The sequence below is a fragment of the Dendrobates tinctorius genome, unplaced genomic scaffold (assembly GCF_039654945.1).
Source record: "Dendrobates tinctorius isolate UK_male_01 unplaced genomic scaffold, ASM3965494v1 ptg000054l, whole genome shotgun sequence".
In the NCBI taxonomy this organism is placed as follows: domain Eukaryota; kingdom Metazoa; phylum Chordata; class Amphibia; order Anura; family Dendrobatidae; genus Dendrobates; species Dendrobates tinctorius.
The window spans coordinates 6723909-6737992 of record NW_027361722.1 but is presented as its reverse complement, the minus strand read 5'-3'; the positions used below and the strand labels follow the sequence as shown (position 1 = coordinate 6737992).

General features: G+C 47.0%; 1 long non-coding RNA gene across 1 annotated transcript in view; it reads right to left on the bottom strand.

Annotated features, from left to right (window-relative positions):
- Positions 1 to 6114, bottom strand: part of LOC141091563 (uncharacterized) — an 81812-nt gene extending 75698 nt beyond the window's left edge. Inside the window, exon 1 of the long non-coding RNA XR_012232541.1 lies at positions 5964 to 6114. This is a non-coding gene — a long non-coding RNA (uncharacterized lncRNA). The remainder of the gene's footprint in view (positions 1 to 5963) is intronic.
- Between the last annotated feature and the right edge of the window lie 7970 nt (positions 6115 to 14084).

Here is a 14084-nt window from a genome sequence, read left to right as displayed (position 1 = left end):
AGAGACCTTCCATAATGCGTGTGATATTAGGGTTAATCGGTGCATTTTCCCTGATAATCCCAAGTAAGAGATTTCCTGTTCCAGCAAAGTCTTCTTTCAGCTTCTCACACTGAGCAGCGGGAACTCACCAGGGAGGTGAGAGATGGAGTCTGAGAGCTCATAATAAGGTCTGGCCTTCATCTTTCTTCTCCCTTATTCGCCAGACCCTGATCATTTACTTTAGGGCACAATTGGCCTTAAAGTAGCAGAATCTTACTCTATTCAGGGATTACAGTGTCATCCTGGGCTATACATGAGATTTTGGATTTTTCTGTTTATGACCCTGTGACTGGTCGCCCCTGTTTTCCCATAACAGAACAGGATATAAGCCGAGATCCTATAATCCAGACAGGAAACTCTGAGCTCTGCGGTGTTGTATTGTGATTCTGGATTATCCTATAGGCCCTGGTGGGTCAGTGGTAAAGGAGACAGGGAGATGAGTTTAATTAATTAGTGGCAGGGAATGAAGGTTTGCTGTAGACTATATATTGGGGCACCCTGATGCACCACTAGAAAGCAATACTAGTGCTCGGAGTTAGACAAGTTGCCTATTGTCCCTGGTGTCTCCGTGGAATTGGAGATAGAGATATGAGAGATATCGTCTCTGGCATCTCAGTGGCATTGGTGATAGGGACGAAAAGATGGCTGTAACTTATATATTAGGGCAATAAGCCTATAGGCAAAAGACAGACACATGTTGAGTCTAAGGGCATATATATTAAAGAAAAAAAGCAAAAAACCTGAATGTCAGGCAAAAAAAACATATCCTTTATTAAATGCACCAATAAAAGTAAAAAAAAGGCACGCTATTAAACCCCCTGAAGAAGTCTTAGCGAAACACGTGTCAGATGTGTATAAATATTACGGCCGTAGGTTGTTGTCCCTGGCGTTCTGGTGGTAAGGAGATAGAAGAGGAGGTTATAATCCCTGCTCTGTAGAGGGTAAGGAGGAGAGGTAGCAGGTTTCACATCACTGGTATCTTCTTAGTAGTTAGGGGAGGGAGTAGACTGTGTCTAGATGCTGAGGACATGGGACACTTTGTTACAGTCCCTGGTGTCTCGGTGATGTAGAGGCCGAGCAGTAGGTTTCATATCCCTGGTGTCCAGGGGGTAGGCAGCCGCAGTTTATTGATATTTCTGGGGAGTAAAGTTAAATGATTTGGATGAGAGAGTCTGGACATATTGGACATCACAAACACTGGACATCTGGTAAGGATGATCTGCCATTTTATTGACCGCCCCTCGTATAGTAACTGCAATGTTAGGGGATTTATGAGTAAAACAATCCCCAGACTCCTCTGGAACAGACTGTATGACGTCCACCTTGTTACATCAGCAGGTGATCTATTAATCCGCTCCTGATCACCGTAGGTCACCGTTGACCCTTTCATCACCAGGGACGTGCCTTCGTTCGCACATCGAGCCTTTTCTGCCGGATCGGCACAGTCTCCCCCCCCTGGTTCCGGACTCCCCCCCCCCTACATAAAGCTTTATCGCCCTCCGTCTCGTTCTCACCTCTCCTGCGTACTCTGAAATTTACATCATGACAAAATCACCATGGAAACCGGAGTGCGAGCGGCTGCCTGGTAACTCGGATGCTCGCCAGGAATGCGCTTACCACTAACGAGCAAACTTACAGAAAGGAGTCCCCTTAAAGGAGCCATGATTGTCTCCCACCGTAAAAACGGGATGTAGCGCATCGGACGGGCTCCTCTGTCTCTGAACGCCTGTGAATAATGGTTAGAGTATAATTCATCATATAACAAAGTCTGCAGATGTGTTGGGTCCCCCCCGTTATCAGTGCCGCATGATGCCTAATGATACGGTCATAGCTACAGAGGGTGCAGAGCAGGGGCGTACATAGAAACCATGGGGCCCCATAGCAAAAGTCTGAATGCCCCCCCCCAAAAAAAAAAAGAAAAGAAAAAATCAATAGGTGCTCTTAACTCCAGGCATGCATGTTTTAGGTCAAACACTTAATTTTATAGCTAGTCTCTGATTTTTTTCTCATTTGAGTAAAAGAAAAAGTAAAACACTTACATCCAATTTGATATATTCCTTGTAAAAGTCAAAAGAGAAGGAGCTCATATATACTGCACAGGGGCCCAAATAATGTCCAGGAGCCCATATATACTGCACAGGGGCCCAAATACTGTCCAGGAGCTCATATATACTGCACAGGGGCCCAAATACTGTCCAGGAGCCCATATATACTGCAAAGGGGCCCAAATACTGTCCAGGAGCCCATATATACTGCACAGGGGCCCAAATACTGTCCAGGAGCTCATATATACTGCACAGGGGCCCAAATAATGTCCAGGAGCCCATATATACTGCACAGGGGCCCAAATAATGTCCAGGAGCCCATATATACTGCACAGGGGCCCAAATACTGTCCAGGAGCCCATATATACTGCACAGGGGCCCAAATACTGTCCAGGAGCCCATATATACTGCACAGGGGCCCAAATACTGTCCAGGAGCCCATATATACTGCAAAGGGGCCCAAATACTGTCCAGGAGCCCATATATACTGCACAGGGGCCCAAATACTGTCCAGGAGCCCATATATACTGCACAGGGGCCCAAATACTGTCCAGGAGCTCATATATACTGCACAGGGGCCCAAATACTGTCCAGGAGCCCATATATACTGCACAGGGGCCCAAATACTGTCCAGGAGCCCATATATACTGCACAGGGGCCCAAATACTGTCCAGGAGCTCATATATACTGCACAGGGGCCCAAATACTGTCCAGGAGCCCATATATACTGCACAGGGGCCCAAGTACTGTCCATCAACTCCTATATACTGCACAGGGGCCCAAATACTGTCCAGGAGCCCATATATACTGCACAGCGGCCCAAATACTGTCCAGGAGCTCATATATACTGCACAGGGGCCCAAGTACTGTCCAGGAGCCCATATATACTGCACAGGGGCCCAAATACTGTCCAGGAGCCCATATATTCTGCACAGGGGCCCAAATACTGTCCAGGAGCCCATATATACTGCACAGGGGCCCAAATACTGTCCAGGAGCTCATATATACTGCACAGGGGCCCAAATACTGTCCAGGAGACCTTATATACTGCACAGGGGCCCAAGTACTGTCCAGAAGCCCATATATACTGCACAGGGGCCCAAATACTGTCCAGGAGCCCATATATTCTGCACAGGGGCCCAAATACTGTCCAGGAGCCCATATATACTGCACAGGGGCCCAAATACTGTCCAGGAGTCCATATATACTGCACAGGGGCCCAAATACTGTCCAGGAGCCCATATATACTGCACAGGGGCCCAAATACTGTCCATCAACTCCTATATACTGCACAGGGGCCCAAATACTGTCCAGGAGCCCATATATACTGCGCAGGGGCCCAAGTACTGTCCAGGAGCCCAAATATACTGCACAGGGGCCCAAGTACTGTCTAGGAGCCCATATATACTGCACAGGGGCCCAAATACTGTCCAGGAACTCATATATACTGCACAGGGGCCCAAATACTGTCCAGGAACTCATATATACTGCACAGGGGCCCAAGTACTGTCCAGGAGCTCATATATACTGCACAGCGGCCCAAATACTGTCCAGGAGCTCATATATACTGCACAGGGGCCCAAGTACTGTCCAGGAGCTCATATATACTGCACAGCGGCCCAAATACTGTCCAGGAACTCATATATACTGCACAGGGGTCCAAATACTGTCCAGGACCTCATATATACTGAACAGGGGCCCAAATACTGTCCAGGAGCTCATATATACTGCACAGGGGCCCAAATACTGTCCAGGAGCCCATATATACTGCACAGGGGCCCAAATACTGTCCAGGAACTCATATATACTGCACAGGGGCCCAAATACTGTCCAGGAGCTCATATATACTGCACAGGGGCCCAAATACTGTCCAGGAGCCCATATATTTTGCACAGGGGCCCAAATACTGTCCAGGAGCCCATATATACTGCACAGGGGCCCAAATACTGTCCAGGAGCTCATATATACTGCACAGGGGCCCAAATATTGTCCAGGAGCTCATATATACTGCACAGGGGCCCAAATACTGTCCAGGAGCCCATATATACTGCACAGGGGCCCAAATACTGTCCAGGAACTCATATATACTGCAAAGGGATCCAAATACTGTCCAGGAGCTCATATATACTGCACAGGGGCCCAAATACTGTCCAGGAGCTCATATATACTGCACAGGGGCCCAAATACTGTCCAGGAACTCATATATACTGCAAAGGGGTCCAAATACTGTCCAGGAGCTCATATATACTGCAAAGGGATCCAAATACTGTCCAGGAGCTCATATATACTGCACAGGGGCCCAAATACTGTCCAGGAGCTCATATATACTGCACAGGGGCCCAAATACTGTCCAGGAACTCATATATACTGCAAAGGGATCCAAATACTGTCCAGGAGCTCATATATACTGCACAGGGGCCCAAATACTGTCCAGGAGCCCATATATACTGCACAGGGGCCCAAATACTGTCCAGGAGCCCATATATACTGCACAGGTGCCCAAATACTGTCCAGGAGCTCATATATACTGCACAGGGGCCCAAATACTGTCAATGAGCTCATATATACTGCACAGGGGCCCAAATACTGTCCAGGAGCCCATATATACTGCACAGGGGCCCAAGTACTGTCCAGGAGCCCATATATACTGCACAGGGGCCCAAATACTGTCCAGGAGCCCATATATACTGCACAGGGGCCCAAATACTGTCCAGGAGCTCATATATACTGCACAGGGGCCCAAATACTGTCCAGGAGCTCATATATACTGCACAGGGGCCCAAATACTGTCCAGGAGCTCATATATACTGCACAGGGGCCCAAATACTGTCCATGAGCCCATATATACTGCACAGGGGCCCAAATACTGTCCAGGAGCTCATATATACTGCACAGGGGCCCAAGTACTGTCCAGGAGCCCATATATACTGCACAGGGGCCCACATACTCTCCAGGAGCCCATATACTGCACAGGGGCCCAAATACTGTCCAGGAGCTCATATATACTGCACAGGGGCCCAAATACTGTCCAGGAGCCCATATATACTGCACAGGGGCCCAAATACTGTCCAGGAGCCCATATATACTGCACAGGGGCCCAAATACTGTCCAGGAGCTCATATATACTGCACAGGGGCCCAAATACTGTCCAGGAGCCCATATATACTGCACAGGGGCCCAAATACTGTCCAGGAGCCCATATATACTGCACAGGGGCCCAAATACTGTCCAGGAGCCCATATATACTGCACAGGGGCCCAAATACTGTCCAGGAGCCCATATATACTGCACAGGGGCCCAAATACTGTCCAGGAGCTCATAAATACTGCACAGGGGCCAAATACTGTCCAGGAGCCCATATATACTGCACAGGGGCCCAAATACTGTCCAGGAGCTCATATATACTGCACAGGGGCCCAAATACTCTCCAGGAAATAATATATACTGCACTAAAATGATTTTCAATCTGGCTTAAAAATAATCCCACTCAGTAACACATCCTTCTTTGTAACCAGTATGTGCTGCTGAGAACAATAATAATCTATGCACACAAAACAATCTATACTGATCATCCTGTGAGCATAAGAAATGCCAAAATGGGCTATCAGCTATTGGCCAACAAGTAGCTGATTGATTGTCAATATATCACAGACATTTAACAAGGCAGAATAAATCATTGGTGGCTCAGTGGTGTATATATATATATACACACACACCTGCTGCATGCAGGTCCCCCTCCACCCTCCACAGTGCGTGCAGCCGGGCTCCCCTCCCTAAGGTTCAAAGTGCAGCCAGAGCCATTGTAAATGTAAAGTGCCAGACTGCCAGCACAGTAAGGGGACACATTTAACAAAAAAATCCACCCCCATCCGGGCTCACCGTCTTGAGAGAGGCTCATGAATGTTTTCTGCTTTCTGCTTCCTGCAATGCACGTGTGCTGCTCTCTGGCTGCCAGGAGGCGTGGCGTTCTTATGCAAATCCAGCCAGAGACTTCAGCCAACTGCTGACCAGGAAACAAGGAAAGGGGAGCTTCAAGGGGGTATACAGCGGCCGGCGCTTACATTTAATTAAAGGAGAAAGTACTGTGTCAGCACAGCACAGCTGCCAAACCGCAGCGGCCATCGCGGGCCCCCTCACCTATCTGGGCCCCCTCACCTGTCCGAGCCCCAAAGCAGCTGCGTGGTCTGCTACTATTGATGGTACGCCCCTTGGTGCAGAGGTACACAGGTCCTGGTACTGGGGTCTGGCAGGGGCCCATGTTATGAATGAGTCACTGTAGGAGGCAAAAACAGAAATACTAGCTAAGTCCAGAAAACCAGAGAAGTTGGCAGCTATCAGATTGCAGACCCCTGAACCTATCAACAACTAGCAGTAGCCGTGGGGGGTTCCTACGGTGCCCTAGACCCCTCGATCACAGCCGGAGAACTAAATAGCCTAAAGACAGAAAGGGAAATCTACACTGCCCCAGAGCAGACCCCAAAGCAATAGGCAGCCCCCAACATATAATGACGGTGAAGCAAGATGAAAAAACATTCACACAGATAGATAGGCTGAGCAAATGATGGGGCCCAAGCTAACTAAATAGGACAGGATAGAAAAGCTGCTGTCTGCAATCCGCCAAAACCCTATCAAAACAAGAGCCAACAGACTGATAGGGAAAAAAGCCCTGAAGACGCTAGGCTTCAAAAAGACTATATCAGTACTCAGGTATTTTCTGAAGACAGAGCAAAAAGGAATTCAGCTCACCCCAGCAGGGAATGGCAGAAATCCAGAAAAACAAGGCAAAACAAAACCAAAACACAAATGCAAAAAGCAGAGCAGAAAACTTAGCTTTTGAGGAGCAGGAATCAGACTGGTCTCCTAGAATCCCTCTGAGAAATCATGAGCAAGGCAGAAGGGCGTCGGCTGCCTTATATCCAGTCAGCAATTCCAGTCACCCAGTCATCATCATCCTGCTCAGGTGCTTGGTAATCAGCCTCACTACCTTTCTTCACCAGAAGAGGGAGTTCATCAGACCTCAATGGTGAAGGGGAAAATTAACTCACAACAGTACCTCCCCCTTGAGGAGGGGTCACCGAACCCTCATCCACGCCACCAGGGCGATCAGGGTGAGCCCGATGAAAGGCACGCACCAATCTTTTGCCATGAATATCAGAGGCAGAGACCCAGGAATTATCCTCCTGATCATAACCCTTCCACTTAACCAAATACTGGAGTCTCCATCTAGCCAGACGGGAATCCAGTATCTTCTCTACCTCGTTTTCCATGTTACCTTCAACCAATACAGGGTCCGGAGGTGCCACCCCAGGAACAACTGGTTCAACAAACCTCTTCAACAAGGACTTATGAAACACATTATGGATTTTAAATGTGACAGGAAGAGCCAAACCAAAAGAGACCGGATTAATAATCTCCAAAATCTTGTAAGGTCCAATAAATCTAGGCTTAAACTTAGGAGAAGCCACCTTCATAGCGATATTTTTTGATGATAACCAAACCATATCACCAACCTTAAACTGGGGACCAATGGTCCTATGTCGGTTGGAAAACCGCTGGGCCTTTTCCTGGGAGAGAGATAATTTATCCATCACTTGGTCCCAGATCTGGTGCATTCTCTCCACCACAGTGTCAACACCTGGGCAGGCAGAAGGCTCCACCTGCCCTGAAGAAAATCGAGGATGAAACCCAAAGTTACAAAAAAAAGGTGACATCAAAGGGGCAGAACTAGCTCTATTATTTAAAGCAAATTCGGCCAAGGGCAAAAATGAAACCCAATCATCCTGATCAGTGGAAATAAAACATCTCAAATACGACTCCAAGGTCTGGTTTGTTCTCTCCGTCTGCCCATTGGTCTGAGGGTGAAAAGCAGAGGAGAAGGACAACTTGAATTCCCAGCTTGGAACAGAAAGTCCTCCAAAATCTAGACACAAACTGAACTCCTCTGTCAGATACAATGTTCTCAGGAATCCCGTGCAAGCGAACCACCTGTTGCAAAAACAGGGGCACCAACTCAGAGGAAGATGGCAACTTAGGGAGTGGTACAAGATGAACCATCTTAGAGAACCTATCACAAATCACCCAAATAACAGTCATTCTCTGAGAGACAGGCATATCAGAGATGAAATCCATTGAAATATGGGTCCATGGCCTCCTGGGGACCGGCAAAGGCATCAACAACCCACTAGAGCGAGAACAAGGTTTAGACCGGGAGCAAGTCCCACAGGACTGCACAAAATTCCTGACATCACGAGACAAGGCGGGCCACCAAAAAGACCGACTCACCAGATCTCTAGTACCAAAAATACCTGGATGTCCAGCCAATGGAGAGCAATGAACTTCAGACATCACTCTCTTCTTCCACTGGTCAGGAACATACAACTTTCCACTGGGACAACGCTCAGGTTTGTCCTCCTGGAACTCTTCCAGAGCACGTCTCAAATCGGGCGAGATGGCAGAAAGAACTACCGCTTCGCCTAGGATGGTAGCAGGTTTGGTCACTACAGGAAAATCAGTAAAGAAGCTTCTAGAGAGAGCGTCAGCCTTGACATTCTTAGTGCCAGGAAGAAAAGAGACCACAAAATCAAAATGTGTAAAAAAACAAGGCCCACCTAGCCTGTCTAGGGTTCAAGCGTTTGGCCGACTCCAGGTAAATCAAATTCTTGTGGTCAGTGAGGACCACGACTTGTTGTTTAGCTCCCTCCAACCAATGTCTCCACTCCTCAAATGCCCATTTCATGGCCAACAGTTCCTGATTCCCCACATCATAGTTACGTTCAGATGGGGAGAACTTTCGGGAAAAGAAAGCACAGGGATTCATTTTAGATGTTACAGGATCCTTTTGGGACAAAACAGCTCCTGCACCAATCTCAGAAGCGTCCATCTCTACCTGGAACGGGAGTGAGACATCAGGTTGCCGCAAAACCGGGGCAGAAGTGAATCTTCGCTTCAGCTCCTGAAAGGAAGAAACAGCCTCCGGAGACCAATTCAACACATCAGCACCCTTCTTAGTCAGATCAGTCAATGGCTCAGCAATACTAGAAAATTTTGCTATAAATTTCCAATAAAAATTAGCAAAACCCAAAATCTTATGGAGGGCCTTCAAAGAAGTGGGCTGAACCCAATCATAAATGGCCTGTACCTTGGCTGGGTCCATTTCAATAGTTGACTGAGACAAAATAAATCCCAAAAATGAAATCCTCTGTACCCCAAAAAGGCATTTCGATCCCTTGACATACAGGGAATTCTCCCTCAAGATCCGGAACACAGTCCGAACATGTTCCACATGAGAATCCCAATCCTTGGAGAAGATCAAAATATCATCCAGATAGATAATCAAAAATTTATCCACAAAGACCCGGAAAATGTCGTTCATGAAGCACTGGAAGACAGAAGGGGCATTAGTGAGCCCAAAAGGCATCACCAGGTACTCAAAATGTCCCTCCGGAGTATTAAACGCCATCTTCCATTCATCCCCATGCTTAATGCGGATAAGATTATACGCCCCCCTGAGGTCAAGCTTGGTAAACCACCAAGCACCTTGAACTCTGGAGAATAGATCCAAAATCAGGGGTAATGGATACTGATATTTAATAGTAATTTTGTTGAGGGCACGATAATCAATACAAGGCCTTAATGAACAATCCTTTTTGGCCACGAAAAAAAAACCGGCACCTAAGGGTGAAGAGGATGGTCTAATATGACCATTCTCCAATGCCTCCTTAATATAGGATCGCATAGCCTCGTGCTCGGGTACAGATAAATTGAAGAGCCGACCCTTGGGAAATTTACACCCCGGGCTCAGTTCAATTGCGCAGTCATAACTCCTATGAGGAGGCAAAGGCGCAGACTCATTCTCACTAAATACATCATAAAAGTCCACCAAATAGTCAGGAACATCATGCGACTGAGGAGAGGTGGAAAAAACCGGAGCCTCACTAAGGGCACACCGACAACCCCAACTCACCACAGACACAGATTTCCAATCCAGAACTGGATTATGGATTTGCAACCAGGGAAACCCCAGAACAATGGTATCATGCAAATTATGCAACACCAAAAATCTGCAATTTTCTTGATGGTCTGGGGCGACCCGCATTACCAACTGGGTCCAAAACTGAGGTTTATTTTTCGCCAAAGGAGTAGCATCAATCCCCTCAAAGGGATAGGCGTCCGCAGAGGTGTCAACGGAAATCCACAACGTTTAGCAAAATCCAAGTCCATTAGGTTCAGGGTTGCTCCTGAATCCACAAAAGCCTTGGTGGAAAATGTGGACAGGGAGCAGATCAGAGTAATTGCCAGAAGAAACTTAGGTTGAACACCACCCACAGAAAACGTGTGTGCAAAACGTTTCTCTCGTTTAGGACAGACAGAAATAATATGCGAGGCATCTCCTCAAAAAAAACACAGCTTATTACGCCTTCTGAACTCCTGACGTTGCTCCCTAGACAAAACTCTATCACATTGCATAGGTTCAGACACTTGTTCAACAGGTGGCAACACCTCTCGTGCAGCCCTGCGTTCACATAAACGCCGATCAACCTGAATGGCTAATGACATAGAATCGTCAAGACCAGAGGGAACAGGAAATCCCACCATAGTATCTTTTACGGCTTCTGACAAACCCTTCCTAAAGAGAGCTGCCAAGGCATTATCATTCCAGGTAGTAAGGATCGCCCACTTTCGGAATTTTTGACAGTACAATTCTGCAGAATCTCGACCCTGGCTCAATGCCAACAGGGTCTTTTCAGCCTGATCAATAGCATTAGGTTCGTCATACAACAACCCCGAGGCTTGAAAAAATGCGTTCACATTAGTCAGAATAGGATCATCTGGTTTCAAAGAAAACGCCCAATCCTGGGGATCGCCACGCAGCAAAGAGATGACAATTGTAACCCGCTGCGCGGAGCTCCCTGACGAGTTAGGCTTTAAGGCAAAAAATAATTTACAATTATTTTTGAAATTCAAAAATTTAGACCGATCACCAAAAAACACATCAGGAGTAGGGATCTTTGGTTCAGCAGCATGTGAATGAGCAAGGTAGGCGGAAATTCCCCGCACTTCCGCAGCGAGCTGCTCCACACGATCAGACAATTGCTTTATCTCCATTGAGAGAAAAAAAATTCCCCCTACGGCCTCAGAGAGTTTTTTATTTACAATTCTTTCCTGCTATTGAGTACCCTAGGATCTGCGGTATGGCTGGTGATTCTGTTATGAATGAGTCACCGTAGGAGGCAAAAACAGAAATACTAGCTAAGTCCAGAAAACCAGAGAAGTTGGCAGCTATCAGATTGCAGACCCCTGAACCTATCAACAACAACTAGCTGTAGCCGTGGGGGGTTCCTACGGTGCCCTAGACCCCTCGATCACAGCCGGAGAACTAAATAGCCTAAAGACAGAAAGGGAAATCTACACTGCCCAAGAGCAGACCCCAAAGCAATAAGCAGCCCCCAACATATGACGGTGAAGCAAGATGAAAAAACACTCACACAGATAGAAAGATAGGCTGAGCAAATGATGGGGCCCAAGCTAACTAAATAGGACAGGATAGAAAAGCTGCTGTCTGCAATCCGCCAAAACCCTATCAAAACAAGAGCCAATAGACTGATAGGGAAAAAAGCCCTGAAGACGCTAGGCTTCAAAAAGACTATATCAGTACTCAGGTATTTTCTGAAGACAGAGCAAAAAGGAATTCAGCTCACCCCAGCAGGAAATGGCAGAAATCCAAAAAAACAAGGCAAAACAAAACCAAAACACAAATGCAAAAAGCAGAGCAGAAAACTTAGCTTTTGAGGAGCAGGAATCAGACTGGTCTCCTAGAATCCCTCTGAGAAATCACCAGCAAGGCAGAAGGGCGTCGGCTGCCTTATATCCAGTCAGCAATTCCAGTCACCCAGTCATCATCATCCTGCTCAGGTGCTTGGTAATCAGCCTCACTACCTTTCTTCACCAGAAGAGGGAGTTCATCAGACCTCAATGGTGAAGGGGAAAATGAACTCACAACAGGCCCCTCCCAGACAAGAGAGGAGACCACTATCACATGGTGGACAAAAAGTCTTTTATACAGACTGTGCATTGAAGACCGGGTTATTCCTCTGTGCCAGGATCATTGGTGTAACCACGGGCCAGGACTAAAAAATTAGGATCAATAATTAAAATCTCTTGCAAAGGAAAAAATAATGTTCCACAATAGTTCTATTAGCAGATCAGTCATATGGAAACCGCCCAAATGGAAAGACGATGAGTGTCCGCGTCATCTCCTGCCACTTAACCTGTTTCTATACATGTCACCCTGCTGCTGGATGGCATGGAGGTGACTGACATGGCGCTAGCTGTATCTGTGTGTATACACTGTATGGAGAAAGGTACTGGGACACACAATGCAATCATTGAGATAATCATTGAGTTCAGGATTTTCATCCGGCCCCATTGTCCAAAGTGAATAACACCTGGCCTCGTTACCCACCGGGATAAAACATCCAGCCTCATTGCCCTCCAGTGTATAACATCTGGCCTCATTGCCCCCCCAGGGTATAATATCTAGTCTCATTGCCCCACCCCGAGTATAACACCTGGCCTCATTGCCCTGCCCCGTGTATAATAACTGGACTCGTTACTCACCGCGGTATAACATCCAGCCTCATTGACCCTCCCCATATATAACATCTAGCCTCCCCCGGTGTATAACATCCAGCCTCATTGCCCCCATGTATAACATCTGCCCTCATTAGCTCTTCCCCCAGTGTATAACATACATAGTGCCTCGGCGTATAACATCCAGCTTCATACCCACCCCCGGTGTATAAGTTCTGGCCTCATTACCCCTTAGTGTATAACATCCAGCCTCATACCATCCAGCCCCATTACCCCCCACCAGGAGCTTCATGACCGAGCAGCTGCATGCAGCCGTATATCACCAAGCTCAATGCCAAGCGTCGGATACAGTAGTGTAAAGCCACCACCACTGGATGCTGGAGGAGATGTGTTCTGTGCAGTGATGGATCACACTTATCTATCTGTGTCTAATGGACACACTGTATTGTTTTGATCCCATTTTGTATCATCTTTGTATATTTTTTATAAACACTGCCTATCTTTCTGGATTAAATATGTAATTTATTAACTCTGTTCCTCTTACTCTATAAACCGCACCCCTGAAGGCATACGCTACCTGTAATGGATGCCCAGTCAGCCTGTGTAAACGATTGGTGGCAGTTAGTAGTGGTTCTTCTTCTTTGTGTTATTGTAGAGTTGGCAATGACCGTACCGGGGGTGTAATGTAATATGTCTATAACATCTGTATGTTAAAGTAAAGTATGATGTTTCTAGAAGCTTCTAGAAATTCCCCATTGCTACACACTGAGGAGACGAGCCTGTCATGTAGCTGCAACCCCCCTCCTTATCAGCTCTGTGCTTGCTGGTAACCTGAAACCGTCCATTTCCTCTCGCAGCCTTCACCCCCTTGCAAGGGAAAGCATTGCTTTGTTCTGAAACCATGAAGCTTGAATACAGGTATAGGAAATATTAAAAGAAGCCTAGCGCGCACTTCGCTTGTGACAGAGATATGAAACTCACATTTCTGCAAAGGGCACAAAGCCAGCTTTCTAAACCCCTAAGTTTCACGATTCTCGGACTTCCAGAAATTGAGATATGGAATGCTCCCAAATGGAGTGTCCTATCTAGTGCATTCTTGATGTTTTCTTGTTGGGTTCGTTACACTGGGAAACACGATACCCTTGGTGAGTTCATACGAGCTTCCCCCATTAAGATATGGTTATCATAACTTTTTAAGTTTAGTTATAACTGAGAGAGAAGGGGGTTGGACCTCACCAGACCGCCCATTTCGTGAGGTCACAGACCCTAGGCTATAGGTATTCCCTACCAAATTCCAGTGAGTTGGAGCTACAGAGTCCGTGCTGACAAGACATGCAGATGAGTGGAAATGTGTGGCTCCGCCTTCTCCCCCCACATGGTCTGCCTGATACCGACTGAACACATGTGAGT